The sequence below is a fragment of the Helianthus annuus genome, chromosome 14, assembly GCF_002127325.2.
Source record: "Helianthus annuus cultivar XRQ/B chromosome 14, HanXRQr2.0-SUNRISE, whole genome shotgun sequence".
NCBI classification, from domain to species: Eukaryota; Viridiplantae; Streptophyta; class Magnoliopsida; order Asterales; family Asteraceae; genus Helianthus; species Helianthus annuus.
Window position 1 is genome coordinate 35,032,430 of NC_035446.2, and position 13,159 is coordinate 35,045,588.

At 38.1% G+C, this 13,159-nt stretch overlaps 1 long non-coding RNA gene across 1 annotated transcript; it reads right to left on the reverse strand.

Annotated features, from left to right (window-relative positions):
• Window positions 1-9,279: 9,279 nt before the first annotated feature.
• Window positions 9,280-11,479, reverse strand: LOC118486362. Its single transcript, XR_004878640.1, has 4 exons — window positions 11,385-11,479; window positions 10,819-10,917; window positions 10,650-10,719; window positions 9,280-9,672 (listed from the first exon to the last, which is right to left on the reverse strand). It is a non-coding gene; the product is annotated as an uncharacterized LOC118486362 (long non-coding RNA).
• Window positions 11,480-13,159: the final 1,680 nt, after the last annotated feature.

Here is a 13,159-nt window from a genome sequence, read left to right on the forward strand (position 1 = left end):
AGTGGTATCAGAGCAAAAGATCTTTGGCAAAAGCTAGAAAAGAAATGTCTAGGAAGTACTGAAATTGTGAAAAGTAAAAAGAAACTTCTTAGGAAAGAGTTTGATCTTTTTGGATGTCTGAAAAACGAGTCAGTTTGCAAAATGATAGAACGGTTTGGTCATCTGAAGCTGGAATTAGCACGACATGATATCATTTATTCGGAGGATGAGCTTATCGACAAATTGTTTGATTCGTTACCCGACGAGATGGATTGGAGGTATTATGCGTTGATGCTGAAGAATACCATTAAGGATCCAGAAAAGTTGACGTTAGATTTGTTGATTGAGAAACTCGAGAGTCACGAGTTAGAGCTGAAAAAGACATACAAAGTCAATCACTCATCTTACCAGCAGAATTTGGATCTATATTATCCGAAAAGCATGATGCCAAAAGCAACTTCTCCAAAAACTGCATTTTCTGCTAATAATGTGTCGACAGCAAGCAAAGAAAGTCAAAGCAGTCAAAGCAGTGGAAGTCACAGTGGTTATCACGGTGGATCTTCATCATCTGCAAGTCATTCTGATGCAAAGTTTCATTGCAACATCGCAATAGATTTGAAGAATGCTCAGAATTTTGACGAGGAGTCAGCCAAATAGCAGATGGTCTTCTTGGCGTCGGTGTTGGAATCATATGAAGGGTTAGTAGCTGGGAAGATCGGCAACACAAATCTGACGAAAGAGGACTATGATCAAATAGATCCTGAAGAAATGGAGTTAATCGATATTCGTTGGGCGATGGCCAGTGCTGTTCGTAGAGCACATCGTTTTATGGAAATTACCGGCAGGAAGACAATTGGTGGTCCATCTACCAAACTGGGGTTCGATAAATCCAAAGTGACATGCTTCAAGTGTAAGCAGAAGGGTCACTTCAAGCGAGAATGCAAGAACGCTTATGCTGATGAGTCAGAGAACCCTTTCAGAGATGATTACTACAAGAAGGCGATTTATCATCAAAATAAATCTGAGCCGCCTAGATTGAAGCAGTCAGAAGATAACAGAGAGAAATCTAGAGCTCTTGCGGTGATTTACGATGATGAGGGGTATGATTGGAGCAAAGAAGTTTTACCGGAAGAAGATGCGGTTGGTTACGCATTCATGGCGAAAAACGATGAACCTATTCCGTGGAAAGATAATCGTACTGAAGAGCAGAAGTATAACAATAGGAAAATGATTGCTGAAAACAGAATAATTAGAAATTCTCGTATCTATCTGGAAGCTAGAAGAGCGAGAAGATGGGATCCGGATAGGGAGTGTTATCTTGATGAGTATGGAAATATTGCGATTGATGACAAAACGCTTGATCTGGAAGCCATCATCAAGGAGATAAAAGAAGAGGATGAGTATTGGCAAAACAAATGGTGGGGAACTCCAACCGAGAAAATGAAAGAAGAAGAGAAAGAGAAAGAAGAGAAAGAGAAAAAGGAGAAAGAAGAGATCGAGAAAGCAAAGAAGATTGATACTGGCATTATCGATACAACGCAGGAGTTGACTGCAGAGAACCTGGGAAAAATGGCTGACAAAGTGCTGGCTGCTAAAGCACTTGAGGTAGACTCTAACTCCGTGTCTGAGTCAAAAGGCCAGGTCAGTCCAAACTCGTCAACGAATGCGTCAGGTAAAAAGATCGAAGGAAATGTTGATTGCAAAAATTGCAACAAAGAGTGCAAATTTTGTAATACTGTCACATATCTCAACGGTGAAAAAATTAAAGATCTGACAGCAAAGGTCAGAAACGTTGAGAATCAGATTCTTGGTCGTGACAAAACAGTGAAAGCTTCAACTGAACGGATTAAAGAATTAACTGCTCAAATTGAAACTGATAAAATTGAACACGAAAAAGTTAAACATGAAAATGAAAGGTTAATTCTTGAAAACCGTCAAATTTCTGAAAAGTTTGAAAAACTTAAAAGCACAGTGAAAGATAGTAATGATCGAAATGGTAAAACTTTTAAAGAAAACGAACATCTAAAAGTAGTGCTGAGAGTAAAAGAAGAATCAATCAACAAACAACTGGATGAAATCGCTAAATTGAAACTTAAATTTCAAGAGGCTGAAATTGAAAACGAGCGAATCCAGTTAAAGCTTAACAGCTATAGCTCCGCAAGCTTTGTGTTGCAGCACATTGTTCCCAAACTCATCGGGAAAAACAAAGCTGGCGAAGACGTGTATTCTGATGGAACTGGGGTGGGTTTTCACAAAGTTCCACCGCCGATTCTGGATAACTACACGAAAAAGCAATCTGGGTTGGTTGAACTTGAGGAAGGAAGTGAAGTGAAACTTCCTGAGAACATTGATGTCACGTTCACATCTTCTAATGACGATAGTGTCCAAAATGATGTAGTAAAAAGTGTTGTTGAAAAAGTTCTAAAAACAGATAGTAAGATGGGTGTTTCTTGGACAAATACATTCCGAAACAAAAGTCCAAGAACAACTTAAATTAAGAACAAATCTTGTCATGTACAAGATGTTGGGTTCAGATAAGTTGTTTTCGGATTCAGAGTTTCCGATTGAGAATGTAAACATGAACAAATTGACAAATGTTTTCAAATTGGTTGAAGTTGAGTTGTCAAAAGTGAACAATCTGAGTTGAACAAAGACAAGAATGAATTTTGAGAAAGCAAAAGATTACAACAAGAAATCTGTTTATCCACCGCGTTTTTACAATAACAACAAGAACAACTGGTTGGGTGGTTATCAGGGGGGTAAATCGTATCAGAAAAGAAATGTTCCAAACAAGAGGTTTGTTGAGAAGAAGGTGTTTGTGAATAGTTCGAGTTCACTTGCTGATGAAGAAAAAGAAATTTTTTCAAAATCAAACAAAGAGTTCTTTGAAAAGAGAACTTCACAGACTCAGTCTGAAGGCACAAGTCGGGTACTGAACTTGCTTTAGATGTAATCAAGTTGGTCACATTGCACGAAAGTGTAACCATGTGAAGCCTAAGACTGAAACTGTGAAGACTCAACAAAAGAAAGTTGATGTGAAGGGAAAAACACCAATCGTTGTTGAGAAAAAGAGTGTGAAAAATGAACCCGTAAAGAAGTTGGTAACTAAAAACGACAAATTGTACAAAAGGGTTGCATTATCTCACCAAGTTTGGAAACCAAAAGTTGAGAAGAAAATTTCAACTTCTGAGGTGAAAAAGGCTGAAGAATCAATTACGGTTGATTATGATGCAAATTTTCCACCTCTCAAGGCTGAAAATTTCAAAATTCAAATTGCAAGAGTCAAGGTTACACCTAAGGCTGATGAGGCCTGGGTGGACACCATGTTTGACTAAATAGTTTGAATTGCCGGAGCTTCCTGGATCGCGAAGCATGAATCGGCATCTTTCTTGAAGTTGTTTAAGTGATAGTCTGTTATGTGCAGGATCTTTCAAAACTTGTATCCAGATGGATTATGGATAGTGGAGCTTCAAGACATATGACAGGGAAGACTGCGTTACTATATGATGTGAGGAATATCAACGGTGGTTACGTAGGATTTGCTGGTAATCAAGGAGGAAAGATTATAGGTGAAGGAATGTTATCCAATGGAATCGTAACGTTTGAGAGAGTTAAATACATCGCTGAGCTGGAGAACAATCTACTGAGTATCTCCCAGATCTGCGACAGGATGTATACTACTCACTTCACTGACAAAGAATGTTTGATCTTGAAACCGGGATTTGTGATACCTGAGGAATGGATCATCATGAGGGCACCAGGAGTCAATGATCTGTACGTATTGGACATGAGCGTAGCTACTACAACCACGGGTCAGGCTCATTGTTTTGTGTCCAGGGCAACTGAGAAAGAATCAAGATTGTGGCACCGAAAAATGGGGCATATTCACCTAAGGAAGATGAATCACTTGGTGCATAACGATTTGGTCACAGGAGTTCATGTCAAAGGTTTTCATCTGGAAGGGGAGTGCATAAGCTGTGTCAAAGGCAAACAGATGAAAAAGTCACACCCTACAAAGCAAGTCAATTCAGTTTCAAGACCGTTGGAAAGACTTCACATGGATTTGTTTGGTCGGTGAATGTCAAGAGTATTACAGGAGATTATTACTGTTTGGTCGTGACTGATGATTATTCCAGATTTTTGTGGGTTTCATTCTTGAAAATGAAAGACGAAACGTTTGACAGTTTAATGGCGTTGTTTAGAAGGATTGAGAATCTGTACCAAAGGCCTATCAGTAGAATTAGAAGTGAAAATGGTACTGAATTCAAAAACAGTAAGATGGAAGAATTTTGTGATGAAAGAGGTATATTGCATGAGTTTAGTGCTCCGTACACTCCGCAGCAGAATGGAGTCGCAGAACGCAAAAATCGGACGCTAATCGAGACGGCTAGAACTATGCTCGCAGATTCAAAGTTACCGATAAATTTTTGGGCTGAAGCAGTTTCTACCGCATGCTATACGCTCAACAGGGTTCTCACTGTCAAAAAGTTCAACAAAACATGCTTTGAGCTAATCAATAACCGCAAGCCAAATTTGAAGTATCTAGAACCGTTCGGGTCATCCTGTACAGTTATAGAGCCTAATGGAAAGTTTGGTTCGAAGTGCATTGAGGGTATATTTGTTGGTTATGCCAATCCATTGCGACGTGTCTTCGTTCCAAGTGAGAAGCGGATTATTGAAACAGCGAATGTTGAATGTCAAGGTTACACTATGCCGCCGCAGAATCCTGGAGATTCATGGCGTTATCATTATGACAAACTTTGGGATTCGTTTGACATGAGAGAAGAATCAGAGGAAGATTAAGATTTCTTTGATGAGCTGGATATTTTGCGAGAGTATGAGTCGCAACTAAGGTTCCCAGCGGAGTATTCTAGAAGACCTCAGGAAACTTCAAATGACGATGAAGCAGGTCCTAGTAATGCTGGTGAACATGATGATGAAGTTGCTCCTGGTAATCAGTCAGCAGTGAATGATGATCAAGAAGCTGATAATATGCCAGTATTTGACCATGGTGATTCAGATTCTGAGGGGGAGCAGATCCAGATATCAAGTAAAACAAACCAAGTTGGTGAACAAGATGCAGATCAGAATGTTACTAATCTGGAGGGAAATGTAGATGTTCCAAGCGAAGTGATGCCGCGAACTCTTTCTTATCATCCAGAGGAGTTGATCATAGGAGAATTGCAAGCAGGCGTTCGCACGAGACGTCAAATTGACCAGGGCCTTACATGTTTTTATTCTACAGTAGCACCTTTACAAACTGAATTTTCATTAAGTTGTTTTATCTCGCAGATTGAACCGAGAACTTACAAAGAGGCGCTTACTGAAGATTCTTGGGTCATAGCGATGCAAGAAGAGTTGAGTCAGTTTGAAAAGTTGGGAGTGTGGAAGTTAGTGGATTTGCCGGATGGTCAAAGGAAAATCAATACAAAATGGGTATTCAAGTGTAAGAGAGATGACAGAGGAGTTGTTGTAAGGAACAAAGCTTGACTCGTTGTTCAGGGATTTAGTCAACAGAAGGGGATTGATTTTACTGAAGTCTATGCTCCTGTGGCACAGCTAGAAGCAATCAGAATTTTCCTAGCATTTGCGTCTTGGAAGAACTTCAAAGTATATCAGTTGGATGTAAAGTCAGCGTTTCTTTATGGGAAGGTCAAAGAGGAGGTTTATGTTGGTCAGCCGCCGGGCTTTACTGACCCAATCCACAAAAACAACGTCTACTTATTGGAAAAAGCGCTGTATGGTTTACACCAGGCCCCGAGAGCCTGGTACGAGACTTTGTCTCAACACCTACTCGCTAACAAGTTTATTCGTGGAAAAGTGGATGCCACTCTCTTCACTAAAGTCGTTGATGGTCATCTTCTGATAGTTCAGATTTACGTAGACGATATAATTTTCGGGTCAACGAATGAGAAATTGTGTAAAGATTTTGAACAGGTGATGAAGCAAAAGTTCGAAATGTCATCAATGGGGGAGATGAAATTCTTTTTGGGTCTTCAAGTTGAACAACTACCTGAGGGAATTTTCATTCATCAGACAAAGTACGTTCGTGATATTCTAGAGAAGTTTGGGATGTCAAGTTCTACTCCAGTTGCTACCCCACTTGCAACAAATCATGGGATTCACCCAGATCTCACCGGAGACAGGGCTGATGAAACGTTTTACCGTTCCATGATAGGTTCTTTGATGTATCTAACTGCTTCACGTCCTGATATCATGTACCCCACGTGCCTCGCGGCAAGATTTCAGTCTAACCCGAGAGCATCGCATATGATTATTGTGAAAAGGATATTGCGTTACCTGAAAGGTACTCCGTCATTGGGGTTATGGTATCCTAGGAAAGGCGACTTTACGCTCGAAGGGTATTCCGATTCGGATTTCGGATGCTGCAAAGTCAATGCTAAATCAACAACTGCAGGATGCCAGTTTTTTGGTCCTAGATTGGTTACCTGGCAGTGTAAGAAACAAACGTCTGTGGCGCTATCTACATGTGAAGCGGAGTATGTTTCTGCTAGCAGTTGCTGCTCTCAGATCCTGTGGATACAGCAACAGATGCGCGACTACGGTTTGCAGTTTCTTAACACACCTCTTTTTGTTGATAATGAGGCCGCAATAAATATAACAAAGAATCCAGTACATCACGCTAAAACCAAACATATAGAAATTCGTCATCACTTTATTCGCGATTGTTTCGAGAAAAAGTTGATACGAATTGAGAAAATCCACACTGACGAACAAAAAGCTGATTTGCATACCAAAGCTTTTGATAAAAATCGGTTTCAATATTTGTTAAAACTTAATGGTATGAAATTGTTTTCGGTGTCGGATGGAATTGTGAGCGTTGATGAGAGTACTGTTGCGGATGAAGACGAGAAACAATCTGCAATCGTTTGTCGATTTTTTACGTGTTTTGGTATTTAGGGGGAGTAGAGTAGATAGATGTATATAGATTTATTTTCAGAAAATACAAAAACAGTAAAAAATGCAAAAATACAAAAACATGATAAATCTGAAAAAGAGCTTGTGTATATAGGGAAAATGATAGTACATCAGCTAGACAATTACAGTATGCTAAAGATTTGTAAAGTCTAAATGAGTTAAACAATCTCACTAATGATGTGTCGATAGGTTTTCGCACATTTAGTAGATTTATTCGGGATATAAACCTAAAATTTCAAACTTGCGAAATTCGTGGGGAACACTACTTGGATATATAGGTAACCCCTGAAATCTCGTTTGAAAGGTCTCGTATTCTGATATACTAGGTTTTTATACTCAATGATGTCTGGGGTATTATTCCGGGACTTCTGCTGAACGGAAGTTCTGACCTAGTCCTTGGATAATACTTTCATCAAATGCTTGAAACACAGCATAAACCCTCAGCATGCAGATGAAACAATAAAATTGATAGTCGCTGTTGTTGTAACTAAAAGATCCTCTAAAGGGGACATACTGAAAAGTCGAAGCTGATATCTCTCTACGCATACGGAAGTATCGACCTGAGATCCCTCGGCCCTCGCATACCTAATTTATGTACATATATCATTGTAGTATACTCACCTGTAAGACTGAATATTGGGATTCTGGATACGGGAGTATATTCAAGAGGTGGGACACATGAATTAAGCTAAGTTCATAAGTCATCTAAATTGTATCCTGAATAAATTGAAAATTGTGTGAGAATTTAAGATGGATCAGTATATTAACAATCGAGGTGAATTGTTTAAATCTGAATATGAAATGAAGCTTAACGGTACTAGTAATTTGTCTGAAAAGCTGATATGATTCCCTGACATGCTCAACAAAAATAAGTTTGTATATAGTTTACTTTGTTTATTTTCCGCAATTTAAGTTTTCTGTATTTCATTTTTTAGTTTAGAACACTTTATAAAATCCAAAAAGATTTTATTTCTGCTTTATTTTTGACAAACCAAAGTAGAGAGTTGATTGTTGAATTCTCGAAGATTGAAGCAGATGTAGGAAAGTTCTGAGCTGAAGAATGAGGAGAGCTTACTTTGTCAGAAATTGAGATGTTTTCAAAGACAAAACAAGTTCATTAAGTTGATGCTTGTTACATTGTTTTTAGAAAAAGTGAAAATGTTTTTACAAAATCAGTTTGATTCGTCAAATGATCAACCAAGGTCATTAAGTTGAACTTGGTAGATTAATTGAGTAATCAGGGTCATTAACTTGAACCTGAATACTTGAGTGGATTTCTAAAGCTGATTAAGTTTGTGTTTTATTTTTGGAAAGATAGTTTGTAATGTTATTGTTTGAGACACAGGTTTGGACTTCATTATTTCCAATGGAAGCTAATTGTCAAAGCATGAACCAGATCTCTCAGATCCCAGCATATCGAGAGGGGGAGTCTGTGAAAGGGGGAGTCTGGATCAATAGTCAAAGGGAAGATAAAAGTTGGAGTCAGGTTGTGATCTTAAATCTGTGAAGCTAAAGTGATTATGATAAGAAGACAGAGAATTGAAGAAAAGACCAAGACTGAAGACTCGGAGCTGAAGACTTTGTCAACATCCAAGGGGGAGTCTGTTGATGCATGGAATGTCTGTTGACTACGTCTGCATTACGTCTTAGATCAAGATAGGTCAACATAGGAGCTAGATTGTCAAAATTAGGTTTTATGTTGATAGTTTCGCTTATTTATACATATGTTGAATTAGTTCCGCTTATGTGTCAGTTAATAGGTTCGCTTATGTGGTTTAGGTGAGAGGTTCGCTTATTTGGCATGTCGAATAAGCGAAAGCTCAGGTGCTATATATAGTCACCATAAGCGAAACCTAGTCAGTCTTTTGGTGGACACTGAAGCGGAACCTGATCATTGTATTGGCACTGAAACTCTGTCAAATCTGATTCAAAAAGTAATAAAAGAGAAGGAATTGAAAAGGAAAAGCTGTGTAACTTCATTTACGTTGATTCCGCCTTCGTATGTGAAGATGAACGTTCTCAACTGACTGTTTAGGGTCGGAACACGGTCCAACATCAGTAGTAAGACAAGATGTTGGCATTGTAATTAGTAAACATCATTTACATATCTGTTGCTTGCTGCATAGAAGTTGTTAAATTTTTTGGACGGAACTGGTCCCACGGCTTTGACCTAATCAGACAGACAGCTAGTACAAACCTACGACCACCACCCGACCTCATTCCAAGAACCAGCTGCTGCTGGTAACCAAATCCAACCTAAAACCAAAAAATAAAAACATCAACATGCTGCTGACATATGAGCTCTAATCTGTTGTACTAAGCAAGCAATGCTTGGCATGATTTGTCATAGAACGGTGCACTGCTGCTGGTGTCTTTCACCATTTTATTTAAAAACAATGGATTCCCCTCAGAAACCAACCTTACAAATGTGGGAGCATGAAATTGACTGTTATCATTGTAAATCATATCCTGGCTGGGACCTTTGTGAAGTTGTAATTAATTCGTATACCTTGGCTGCTTTTTTGCGAGTGTAAGAGGGACACCAAGAGCGCCATGACAAAAAGAAAAACCCCTTGCAATCAGACCTATGACACGAATAAAAAAGAGCAGAACCCAATCAGAGGCGAGATGTATATGAGTATTTAAACAACAAACCGACTAATCGTGCTCGGCTATCTCCATATAAGCGACATCCGGTAAGAATCGTGGTCGGAACCCTTTCTCTCTGTTTTAGATGGTCCGTAAGTTAGCCACCTAAAAGATATGGCAACATAAGCGGGTTAGGTATCAAACGGGTAAAAATGGGTTCATCTTTACTACAGTGCAACATGTTCAATTTTTAAAAAAATCTTTTATTCTCGCAACAATTTAGGAGGTTAAATACATTAAAATTAAAATTTGAGCCCAAAACGCCTTTCAACACGTTTTTAACCAACCCACACCCCTTTTAGCAAGAACTTTTATTTGACCCGTTTCATATACAAGTATACAACACAACCTAGATTGGCCTACTCATAACTATAAGAATAATTGAGTGTTGAAAAGTTGTAATTAATTTGTATACCTTGGCTGCTTTTTTGCGAGGGTAGGAGCGACACCAAGAGCGCCATGACGAAAAGAAACACCCCTTGCAATCAAACCTGTGACATGAATAAAAAAGGATCAGAACCCAATCAGAGGTGAGATGTATGAGTATTTAAGCAATAATCCACAGAAATGCTTATGTGAAGAACGAAAAACCAAATTAACTCATAATTTTGAAAAAGATTTTTTAGAGCAATTCATAATTGAAAATATGCCACATCTGATGCCATGTGGCATATAAAACAGAGAATTACCTTAGCGTAACAGTTGGGAGAATAACAAACCGACTAACCGTGCATGACTATCTCTCCATATAAGCGACACCCGGTAAGAATCGTGGCCGGAACCCTTTCTCTCTGTTTTAGATGGTCCGTAAGTTAATCACCTAAAAGATATGGCAACATAAGCGGGTTAGGTATCAAACGGGTCAAAATGGGTTAAAATCTCCAAAATTTTCGGCCATTAAAAATCCAAAATCGATCCATCGGTTTTTGTTTCGGCTCCATTATTTTGGTTCAGATTTTTCGGTTGTTTCGGTTATATGCTCAACCCTATTTTATAACTATTTTTTCATATATTACACATCGACCCATCAGCAACGAAATACAATCTAAATTATGATTACAAAAACAATATTATTACGATACCTTTTGCTAATGCGCTGAACAACATCAAGAATTTCCATCAATTGTTGCACCTTGGGATTTGTCAGTCTGTCTTCACTTTCCAATATCAAGTTCGAGAATTTCATAACCGTAAAGACCTCAGCTTCAACTTTGTTTAACATAGATTATTTGGAGTATCTTATAAACTTACATGGTTAATTGGAGACATCACAACAACATTGTCTGGGCACTCAGAAATGTATGTCTTGATCAACGTCAATGATCTGCCCAGAGCTATTTATTTACGATACTGCGAAAAATCAAAATATATTCTTGTGAAAGGTGGGAACATAGTACAGGCATATTACCTTTCTTGACTTATCTAAAGACCCGGCGGCGGAGCAAACAATTTAATGAGTATTTTGTACGGTCAAACACAATGTTCCTATTTGATGAGTATTTTGGACAGCAGGGCCGACCTAACCCAAGTATTTTGAGGCTTGGGCCTTGGGCCACCAAATCTATAGGGCCTCAAGATTTAACCACCGCCGTCTCATCGTCGCTAAACTCGACATATCTTGCCTTGTCAGATAATGTAAGGCATGCGACAAGACATGGACCGACACACAATTTAAACAATATAATCCCGATAAAGTAAAACTAACAACAAAATTGCAAACCTAATAGTTTAAATTAACAACATAACTAACTTCAATTCAGTTTGTAAAAAGCGTTCAAATTCGGTTAATAAACTTGAAGAAAAATATAACAAAAAACCTGATTCTTTGCATACTTCATCAGCTTCATCTTTGACCATGAAATTGGAATCTTTTGAATTCAAGCCCATGAAATCCCTTTCAATCTTTCAACTACAAATATTAACTACCACGAAAATTAAGTGATTAAAAACGCCCAAGAATCTAAACAGAACCCATAAATTTTGAAGAACCTTTGAATTACCTTGTAATTTAAAACCCGGATTACAGCTCAACTGTTGAACCCCTCTGTCGGAACCCTAGATGACTAAACCGACATCGCTTTAACCCCTGTTAATAGCCGCTCACGCATCTCCTTCTTTCTCTGTGTTCTCTGGTTCTCCCTCCCTCTCTTCTCTGAATATGCAATCGGAAGCATCAGAGGGAACACCGGATTTCCCTCTTTGTCACTATAACATGCGTATTCGTCGGAGAAAATTAAGATACAAAGACAGAAAAAAGGTCATTTTGTATAGACAGAAGGTGGAGGAAGCTTTAGCGGTGGCATTAAAGGGGAAGAGCACCATTCGATTAAAACTAATTTGAGGGAAGAAGAATCGATTGGGGCAATTCAGGAATCAAAGGGCAACGATTGAGTTGAGAAACTGATGATAACATTCTGAGGGTTTGATGTAGGGAAAGCAGGGCAAAATGGGAAGAAAAATGTAAAAATATAGAGTTTTGTTTGAGACTTTTAGTCTGCCATACACTAATGTATTTAAGAGGCTCATAATGAAGGTTGTAAAAAGTTGATATAACTAAATTTTTAAGTACATATAGATTAACACCTAATATTTTAATGATTACTTATGTATGCACTAATCTATAATAATATTAAATGTTTAATGGCTAACTTACATATTAATTTGTCAAAACAAAAAAATAAAGAAAGATTAGAATCTGCCTAAGTTCTGGTCGCAGCCCTTGAGGCAGAATTGAATGATTTTTTTAATTGTTTTAACAACTAACAACTTGTATTAAATGCCAACCAACCTTAACCCTAATCCTTCCCTATAAATACTAAGCCATCTCCAAGCCATATTCACTTTTCTAAACACTCTCAACTCTTTCTAATCACTCTAAATTCGCAGCAACATCAGAAGTTCGAGCAGATTCAGCAAGTTTCACTAAAGTGAGCATAACTCACCCGTTTCTTGTCTGTTTTAGTCCATTCTTTTTCCTATGTGCTTGGATTGACCTTAGCTTCAATTCCATGGGTTTTTCACAGTAAATAAGTCCCTGGAACGTCGCCAAAAAGGCTCCAAAGTTCACTGTTCATTTCTGATTTCATCTAAATCTTTACTAAACTTGTTTAACTTGAGTTTAACTCATCTCAAACCTATGTCCTTATGCTTATAACCACTTCTATGGTTAGTTAGGCTTAAAAACAAGGTTGAGACATTCAAAATCAGAGGTTAAACCTCATATACATTCTGTCTTGTTTAGGGTTTTTAACCCACAAGTAATGTTTAAGTCCAAGACTTGATGTAGGTGTGATTATGGACTAACTTGGGTTATCCAACATAAAATCCCCACATTACTTGATGATTTCTCATAGAGTAGTTGTTTATATTCTTGTATTATTCCTAGTTCATGACCCTCCTTGTATGTTTTTACATCAAGTGTAGTAGTGAACACTTAAAGGTACCTAAATGGAAGACTCCTCTTCCTACCTCCTACATGATTTCCATGAAACTTAGAGGTACCTAAATGAAGATTTAATCTTCTACCTCATGCTTGACTATTGGATTTATTAATATATATTACATAACCTATATAATACATAAACATATTATC